This window comes from Propithecus coquereli, unplaced genomic scaffold, assembly GCF_000956105.1.
Source record: "Propithecus coquereli isolate 6110/MARCELLA unplaced genomic scaffold, Pcoq_1.0 Scaffold45, whole genome shotgun sequence".
Taxonomy (NCBI): Eukaryota; Metazoa; Chordata; class Mammalia; order Primates; family Indriidae; genus Propithecus; species Propithecus coquereli.
The window spans coordinates 3,659,610-3,669,108 of record NW_012150285.1 but is presented as its reverse complement, the minus strand read 5'-3'; positions in this window follow the sequence as shown (position 1 = coordinate 3,669,108).

Genomic DNA, 9,499 nt, shown 5'->3' with positions numbered 1-9,499 from the left:
ACGTGAAAGTAAAATGATGAGGGTAATGATGATGATGATGATGATTGCAATATAAATACATAAATTATAATTCACTTTAAGACCTCACAGTATTATATTGTCATTAACATATTACTGACCATCTATCTTGTCTCCTGTATGCTGTTTATTAATTTTTTTTATCATACAAAGCTGTTATGTATAGTGAACTAGATCAACCATAAATACAATAATTTACCATGACAAGTAAACAGAACTGTTTACCCAGTAAACATTACCTTCAGTTTGGTCTACAACCAGTGGAAAATGCTCCCTTGTATTAATGAATAGATTCAGTGAAGCTAGCCACAGCATCTGCCAAAAATACCTTAAAAATGTTCCTTTTATGGAACTCAAAAAATTTAAAGTATTCAAAATGTTAATTTAAAGTATTGGGGAACAAGCGCATATCTTGTGTTAACCAGTGTTTATATGAAGTGGGAATTCAAATTACTGAGGCTTAATTGTGTAAAGATATCTGGGATTTAGCAGTAATTTTGGGGTAAGGTGTTTGAATAAGGTACTACTCAAGTAAGTAAATGTCTTCTCTCTTTTTTTTTTTTTTTACTCAATGAACTGTCTTTCTAAGTGTCCCTTTGGAAGGGGATGCTTTTATTAATATACTAAGAAGAACAGGAAATGATAATAATGACAGTAGATGCTTACAAACTTGTGGGTCAAAATTGATATTCTCCAAGCTTCACATAGAAGCTCACGCAAGGTGGGACACTCTAAGAAAATCTTTTCATAAAGATTTGAGTTTGGGCATCCATGCTGATGCCCATCCTTACCTCCTGTCTCACAGGGAAGATGTCTTTCCTATGCTTTAAGTCCCACCCACTCCCATTTTGTCAAGGATATAGTTTCAGGAATGAATTCTCATTCCTCTTTTCATAGCTGCATTTTCTTGCTCTTCACTATTTCCTTCTCTCCAGAGAATAAATGAATGTACTTAATTTCTCCTGTCTTGAAAACACTCTCCCTCAGTTCTGTGTACCCCAACCACACTCACGCCTTCACTTCACAGCCAAGCTTCTTGTAAGGGTTGTATAGGTTTGCTCTCTCCAATCCTTTATTCATCCATTCAGAAATATTTCTAAGCCAAGCCTTGGGGATTGGGCTATGTTTGTACTATAAAATTTAATTCTTTACTTCTGACAGTGTGCATGTAGATATTTCCTACTCCCAAGTTATAGATGAGGAAACTGAGCTTGAGAGAGGTTAAAGGACTTGCTGAAGGCAACTGGAATCCAAAACCTGCCTGCTATAATATGGATATTGTCATCCTTTGCTAAAATTTTTAACGGGTGCCCATTTATTTGAGTGTTCACTCGGTTACTATATGCCAGGCAGTGGTCAAGTTCCATACCCATATTTTCTTGTTTAGTTAACTCCATGGATCTCTCAAATTGAAATAAAATGGTTTTTCTTAAATTGCTAATAAACTGTTGAATGCTAGGTCAAGTGAACACTTTTTTTTTCATTGATACTAAGTGAAAAAAACTTGGCTTACATATATTTGTAATAGAAAAATTTGAAAATAGTAATGAAAGGAGAAAATAAAAATCAACAATTATCCTATTATTCAAATGTTTACCATACCCTTTCATTGTATGTACTTTAAATTTTTTCTGATATACACATTCATATAGACATTTTTATACATGAGAAAAAGTAATATCTTTTCCTCACCCATTGCGAGGCTCATGGATGAAATCCTTATAACAAATGACAGATGAACAAGAGAAATGCATACAAATTTATTTAATACAAGTTTTATGCGACACGGAACCTTCAGAAAGGAAGACCCAAAGAAACAAGGAAATCTGTAGATTTTATAGATAGTTGTGCAGATGTATGATTGGAGGGCAAAAGGGTATGATCTAATAGTAATAAACTGGGGGGATCTTACAAGATCTGTTTAGATTTTTCTTGACACCTCTGTGTCTTCAGAGATGAGATCATTTCTTTCTTCCAGGTATAGGGAGGACCTTTTTAGGTATGAGAGTATTATGACCTACTTCAGGGGAAGGTCAGATAGGTTTTATGGCTTGCTTCAGAGAAGCAAGAAAGAAGAAGAGAGGGAGAAGGTGCTCGAGTGACCTTCCTTCTATTGTTTCCTCAAATGCTATATTGCCATATTTTGGGCAAGCATATTCCAAACCCCATTTTATTTTATTTTATTTTTTTAAATTTTTTTTGAGACAGAGTTTCACTCTGTTGCCCGGACTAGAGTGCCATGGCATCAGCCTAGCTCGCAGCAACCCTAAACTCCTGGGCTCCAGCAATCCTTCTGCCTCAGCCTCCCGAGTAGCCGGGATTACAGGCATGCGCCACCATGCCCAGCTAATTTTTTCTATATATTTTTAGTTGTCCAGCTAATCTTTCTGTTTTTTAGTTAGAGACGGGGTCTTGCTCTTGCTGAGGCTGGTCTCGAACTCCTGACCTTGAGCAATCCTCTTGCCTCGGCCTCCCAGAGTGCTAGGATTACAGGTGTGAGCCACCGTGCCTGGCCGAACCCCATTTTAAATACATGGTGGTTTCACAGTATGGTTGTGTCATTATTTATTTAATCAGTACTATGCTGTTTGATGTTTAGGTTGCTTTGAAATTTTCTTTGGATATTTAAAAAGTGCTGTGGTTTTCCTTAGAATAATTTGCCAAAAGTGTAATTATTAAAATAGGTCGTATGTTACACATATTTTTAAAGCCTATAGTACATATTGTCAGATTTCTCACAAGCAACTTTCTGGCGTCTACTTGATTTGCTTAAATCACTCTTTCCTGGTTACTGGTCTACCTCCTCAAACACTATCTGTCAATCTCCTTTACACACAACTTTTTTCTCTCTACACCCCTTGAATGTTTCTGTTTCTCGGGGATCTGATTGCATTCTTCTCACTATACATACTTTCACTGGTATATATCATCTAGGCACATGGTTTTGGCTTCTAGCTTCCTATAGCCGTTTTCTCACTGTTTTTTCAGCCTTCACTAATCGTTTCCTGTCTACTTTTCAAGGCTCCACCCTTCACCCAGTTCTAAAACCAATGCCATTTGCTTTAGATTTTTAATACAGCAGACTCCAGTTTTCAGTACTTATTTCTGTATCAGTTATTTATTATTGCCTAACAAATGACCCAGAATCTTGGTGGCTTAAAACATCAAATAGTTCTGTGGATCAACAATTGAGTTAGGCTTAGCTGGAACCCTTATGTAGCTGTAGTCACTTGAAACCTCAGCTTGGGTAGGGGGGAGGTAGGTGGTCTAAGATGATGTATTATTTGTTTTCTATTACTGCTGTAACAGATTACCACAGATTTAGTGGCTTAAAACAATACAAATTAATTATTTCTTAATTCCATAGTTGAGGCGTCGGGATTGGCTCATCTGGTTTCTCTGCTCTGGACTTCATGAGGCCAAAATCAATGTGTTGGTTTGCTGGATTCTTATGGGAAGGCTTTAGGAAGATTCTACTTCCAAGCTCATTCAAGTAGTTCATAGAGTTTAGTTCCTAGGGTTGTAGGACTGAGGTCCTTATTTCCATGCTGGCTGTCAGCTGGGGATTGTCCTTAGCTCCTAGAGGAATCTCTCTTCCCCAGTCATTGCACGTGGATACCTACATCTCAGAGCCTGCTTCAGGGTGCTGCTTCTTGTGCTTGTACTCTGACTTCCCCTTCTGCAAATCTCTCTGACTCATTCTTCTGCTTTTAAGTGAAATTTCAACTAGTCGTATAAAAGAAAACAACATCAGACATTCCCAGATAAATCTTGGTGTTCTCCTGTTAAGCATAGAATAATTTCATAGAACACAAACATCAGACAGGGCCTCTGTGACCATGATGCAGCAAAACAAAAACAGGCCCACTTTGTAATCATGTCTGAACACAAAACACAATGTAGAAGCTAAAGATAGTAAACACTTCCCTCTTGTTGCTAATATGAGTGACTGTTGCTTCTTTACCAATTATAGGTTTAGCCTCCCTCTAGTCTGCCTTTTCTCTATAGATTAGATTTATTGAGATATCCAGTGATAAAATTGTCTGCACGTTCTGACAGAACCCAATTCAGGGCATCTGTGCTTGATTCTCCCCAAAATCATCTAAGTAAAGTCCTTTCTAACACCCCCTTACTAAAAAAGCTCACAGTTCTCCATAGTATGCATACTCTCTCACTGCAACAAGTAATAAACCTAATTTGTTCAACTATAAGTGTGTCCCTGGTGGTCTTTGGCTAAAAGCCATTGATAGTACATAAAATTTGAGGACCTACTCAGATTTTCTTTACTTTTGCCCTACATCAATCATTATCCATTTTGTCAAATAGTGAGGCTACTTTTAAAATGTCATAGTTTGTCTTTTAAAATTATAACTTCGAAAACTGTGTAGTTTTTATACCTTAAAAAATTTAGCTCTTTTTTTTAGTGATCGCCACACATGTTCTTTTCTATTTAATAATATACTTAAAATATTGTTTATCAAACAAATGCTTCTGGTTACCATTTTACTTACTTAAGATAAGTTCATTTAAGAGATCATTAGAGCCACATTCTGAATTGAAATGTACCATTTAATAGCATGCTGAGATAGTTAATGGTTTGTGATTTCAGAATACAATGTGAAAACTTTATAATGTATTTCTAGAGGGATAAAATAAGATATAGTTACACTAATTTCCATATTGAACTGCTGCCAGGAAGAATTGTTTAATCACAAGTTCCAAGGACAGTAATAATTAACAAGATAAGCATTTAAGTAAATGGAGCTTTTTAGTACTTTGCTATCAATTGCAAATTCACTTTAATAGGGAAAACTTTCTTGTGAATTCTTTATCACTATCTTATCTAACTTAGTTTTACTAGTTTTGGCATTTTTTCCCTAAATTGTTATATTAAAATATCAGGGACTGGAATAATAAATAATACTTCTATTGTATGTGCTACAAATAAAATGTTTAATCTGCCAAAGATCAGTTTATGTTTATCTTCTACTTTATTGTAAAATTTATATGTAGTATAAATATGAGATTTTTTAATGTTTAGAATAGTTAATAATCTAGATAGGCATACAATAATATGTTCAATGGAAGTGTAGAAATTTCATACAAAGTTAAATTTATATTTCAGCCAGCTAGATCTCTTTAGTGAACTACCATGGATCAGCAATACTTGGAGAAACAAAAGAAATAGGGAAATACTCTTTTTAAGATGCTTTTAATGAGACAGTTATTCTGAGTTAACTGAAATTTGAATATGGGGAAAGAATTAAAAATAATATTAATAATTGCAAACACAATCGAGCACTTAGTATGAATCAGAAATTGTTAAAAGTGGTCCCTGTATATTAATTAATTTAATGATCACAAAAATCCTCTGAGGAAAAGTGACACATCTGTTAAATGCTAGCCCAAATCATAACCTCTTCTTTCTCAGCCGACAGACATTCCCAGTTTCCCTTGCTGTTAGAAGTGGTCATGTGACTGAGTTCTAGCTAGTGGAATACGAAAGTGATCTGTGCTCCTTCCAGGTCTGGCCCACGAAACCCTCCCACATAAGATTTTCCATGTGCCTTTTGCTGCTTTTGTTGACAGAAATGAAGATGTTTCCTAGGATGCCCTTGGAAGACCCAGGTTAAAAATGGAGCACCTGTGTCTTAGGTTACTGAAATTGGATCTCTGTTATATAGTCAGACCCAACTGTAATTGATATAGTTATAATACAATATATGTGATAAGGTCTTTTAATTCTTAAAGGAATACAGTGCTCTTAAAATGAAATCTAATCACATTTTACACCATACAATTTCACTATTCATCTTCTTGCCTTTTCTTGTAGATTTTTAGAATTATATATTTTTAATTTCTTACAACAGCAGAATATTACGTTATAAACATATTTAGATATATCAATAAATAAATGAACTGTGATTTACTGCATATATCTCCTCTAATTTCTAAAATACCTTAAAATACTTTAAATACTAAGATTTCTAAAATACCTCAAAGAGATAAATATCAGAGATAAAACAAAATGTCAGTTTAAAAATATTATATTTAAAAATGTAATTACAGAACAAATTCTTGGAGAATTTTTTCCCCTTTAGTTTATTAAGAAAAGAGAATGACTTAATTTGTTAAGAAAGTTTGTTAAAGATTTCAATTTGAAATTTCAGTCTTAATTAGAATGTTTTCATTTTTTTAATCTCTAGCCTCAATCTGTAAGTTGTTTAGCCACTTTGAAAAATTACACTGCCTTTTGATTGCTTCTGTGTGGCATATTCAGAACTAATAGTATTAAAGCAGTGGCATATTCAGAGAACAAATAATATTAAAGTAGAACTTTAAAAAAATTTAGCAAAGACTATAAAGATAAAGATTTTAAAGAAATATCAAAATTTTAGTGGTAACTCTCCAAAAAATTATAGTTAATTATTTTTATGATGGAGATGCAAAAATACAGTTGAATTCTAATTCTAAACTTTGCTTAAGCCTTTTCACCAGTTTTGACAGGGAAGAGCAAAGGATTGATGATTAAGTAATCACAAGTTTTGAAATTAGCAACATAGTCTTGAACCTCTGATGTAAGGCTTATTATTATTACCTTACAAATCTAGAAAGAACTGGGCAAATTCTTGTAGTATATTTCTTCAAAACATAGGGTAATTGAATTCACTGAGGGGTATAGAATGTCAGGAGGAGGTCTGAACAAAAATATGAAGTAAAACAGGTCAATTTTTGATTAAATACAACTCACAAGCTTTTATCTTTATTTTTTTGCAGACTAGTTAGTAGACAGTATTTTTCTTGGTAGCACTGTGCCAGGAGGCCAGCTATCTCTATTTCATGAAGTTTGGGGGTATTAAAAATGTTCCTGTTAAGTATGCATAGAAAGGGAGAATGAGAAAGCTATGGATAGTGAAGGTAGTGACAGTGAGGGTGTGGCAGATGCGTTTATGTAATCAGAGAAGCAGTGCAGTAAATTAAGGTAATGCATTTCATCAAATTGAAGGTAGATATTTTTCTAAACATTAACATGTGAAATTAGGGTGCATCTTATAACTATTGTCAACTGTCAGTTGTGACATAGCAGTCAGTGCCTGTGCATATGCAAATTTGGCGTAGCCATTTATATTTTATTCACCTTATTAAGTTATGTGTATTGTTGGAACTATACCTATTGTACAACATGCTAAGTGATGAACCTGAAGCAGGAGAAATTATCAAATTCACTGAAATATATAAAACAAATTTCAAAGCAAAGACAGACTGGAATGACTAAATTTATACATGATGTAAAATAATTGTTAGAGTATTGAAACAATTTGTTAAAAAAACATTCTGTTGTCTTTGAACAGAAACTACTAAAATTTCAGCAAAATGTAATTGAATTGAGGAAAAAAATAAAAATATGATCTTATTCAAATAGAAAAGCACCACCATCATAATTTCCAGAATGAGCGTCAGCAACTTGAAAGAAAAGTTTTGAAGACCACAATATAGAACTCCTTTATGAAATGCTGTATCACCAACAATTTTGATGGCACAGAGGACAATATTGTGTTGAAAAACAGTAGGATCAGACTCTAACAAAGTTTTTAATAAATGAACTAATTTCTGTTACCAAAATTTTTATCATGTGATATATATTAAGATATGTCTAAATAAATACAACATAATATTTTCAATAAAATTATAAGTGAAAAAGCATTTATCAGGATGTAACTGGCAGCATTTTGCTAATGTGTCAGAAAAGGTAGTGGGACATATAATCAAGAGCTTCTTGGATTAGATAAAATATTATAACATTATGAATTCCATGATCTAATAGTACAGTATTTTCAAACACTTTTAAAAATCATAAGTCCAAGTTTAAGAATATGTAATATTTATATGTTAAAATACCCATATATTGGTTGATCCTTTTTGCCCAGCTAATGTTGCAAAAGAATTAAGCTATCCCCTCATTGAATCTATCTCACCCTACTTATCTAATAGAGAGGAAGAGTTACTTCATTATCATAATCACAGCTCATAACGATTAAATACTTCCAGTTATTAAGCACTGTGCTGAGTGCTTTCCATGGGCTACCCTATCTATTATCCTGGTTAATATCTGTATAAGATATCATTGTTGTATGCAGATGAAGAAACTGTGGCTGGGAGAAATTATGCTCCAAGTCACAAACTTTGTATGTAGTGAAGCTGGGTTTTGAATTCAGGTAATCTGGCTCCAGAGTCTGTGCTCTTCACCACTCTACCATACAGAGAAGCTGTATTGGGTAGTGATTAAAGCATAGGCCCTGAAGTCTGATTGCTTGGGTTAAAATTCCACTCTGCCACTAAACAATATGGGACTTTAGAGAAGTAACTTAACCTCTCTTTCTCAATTGTCTTGTCTATAAAATGGTGATGAAAATAGTAATAATAGTATTTTCCTCATGAGGATGATATAAGGATGATATGTTAATATATAAAAGCATTTAGAACATGTCAGGTAATAACCATTATTTAAATGGTAGCTATTGGTATATAACCTCCTTGTATTATAATCAGCCAGAATGGGGATTATCTGCCCTGAATGAAACCACTTAGGGATTACAGAAAAATCAATCACATTTTTTTAATGTGATTGCCTGCATTCATTTTTACCAGAACACCAAATAAGATGGCTTTCTTCTAATTGTTCTATTTAATTGGACAATTACAATTAGAGATCGGCATTTTCCTTAATGAGTTTTGCTATAACCACATTACCCTACTCTTTAAATTGGTATTCAGTGGACCTTTTCTCATTGATGGCAGCAAATTGAAATATAAAGACATTGTTATATTCCCTTCTTGTAGAACTAGGTACGGATACTGTAAAGAAGCTGTAAAGTTTGCTTTTACATTGTTAAAGATTTTTTTTTAAGGGAAGAATGTCAAGAAAGTTTATAAGAACACTTGAAAAATCACAAGGACAAATTATATAGTTGTAGAGATTATATAGAAATGTATCTAATGTTGGATTCTTGTTCTAAGAATTATCTTGTTGAAATAAACTCTTCTTAATATAAGAAAGTTGTTTTGGCTTTAAAAATTGTCTAATATAGCATAGTGGAAAAATTACACAGTGAAACATCTGGATTTTAATCCTGGTTCTGCTCATTAAAAGTTGTATGACATTGAGTAAATTGTTTGACTTTTCTGAGTTTCTTTCTTAGTAAGCACTGAATATATGTCTGTTTTATAGGACAGTTATGAGGAATAAATGAGTCTTTAATATAGTTGTTAACTCTACTGTTCTCTCTATATCCATCCTCTGCCCCAGCCTTTTCTAAAAAGTAGGACCACTGCTAGGATGCATGGGATACCAGGAAAATATTTTTGGTGGGACTCACCATCGAAATAAGTAATTTAATTTATATAAATTTACAAGACTCACGGGTCCATATAAATTATTATGATAGTGCTTTATTTTATTTTATTTATTTTTTTTTTTTTT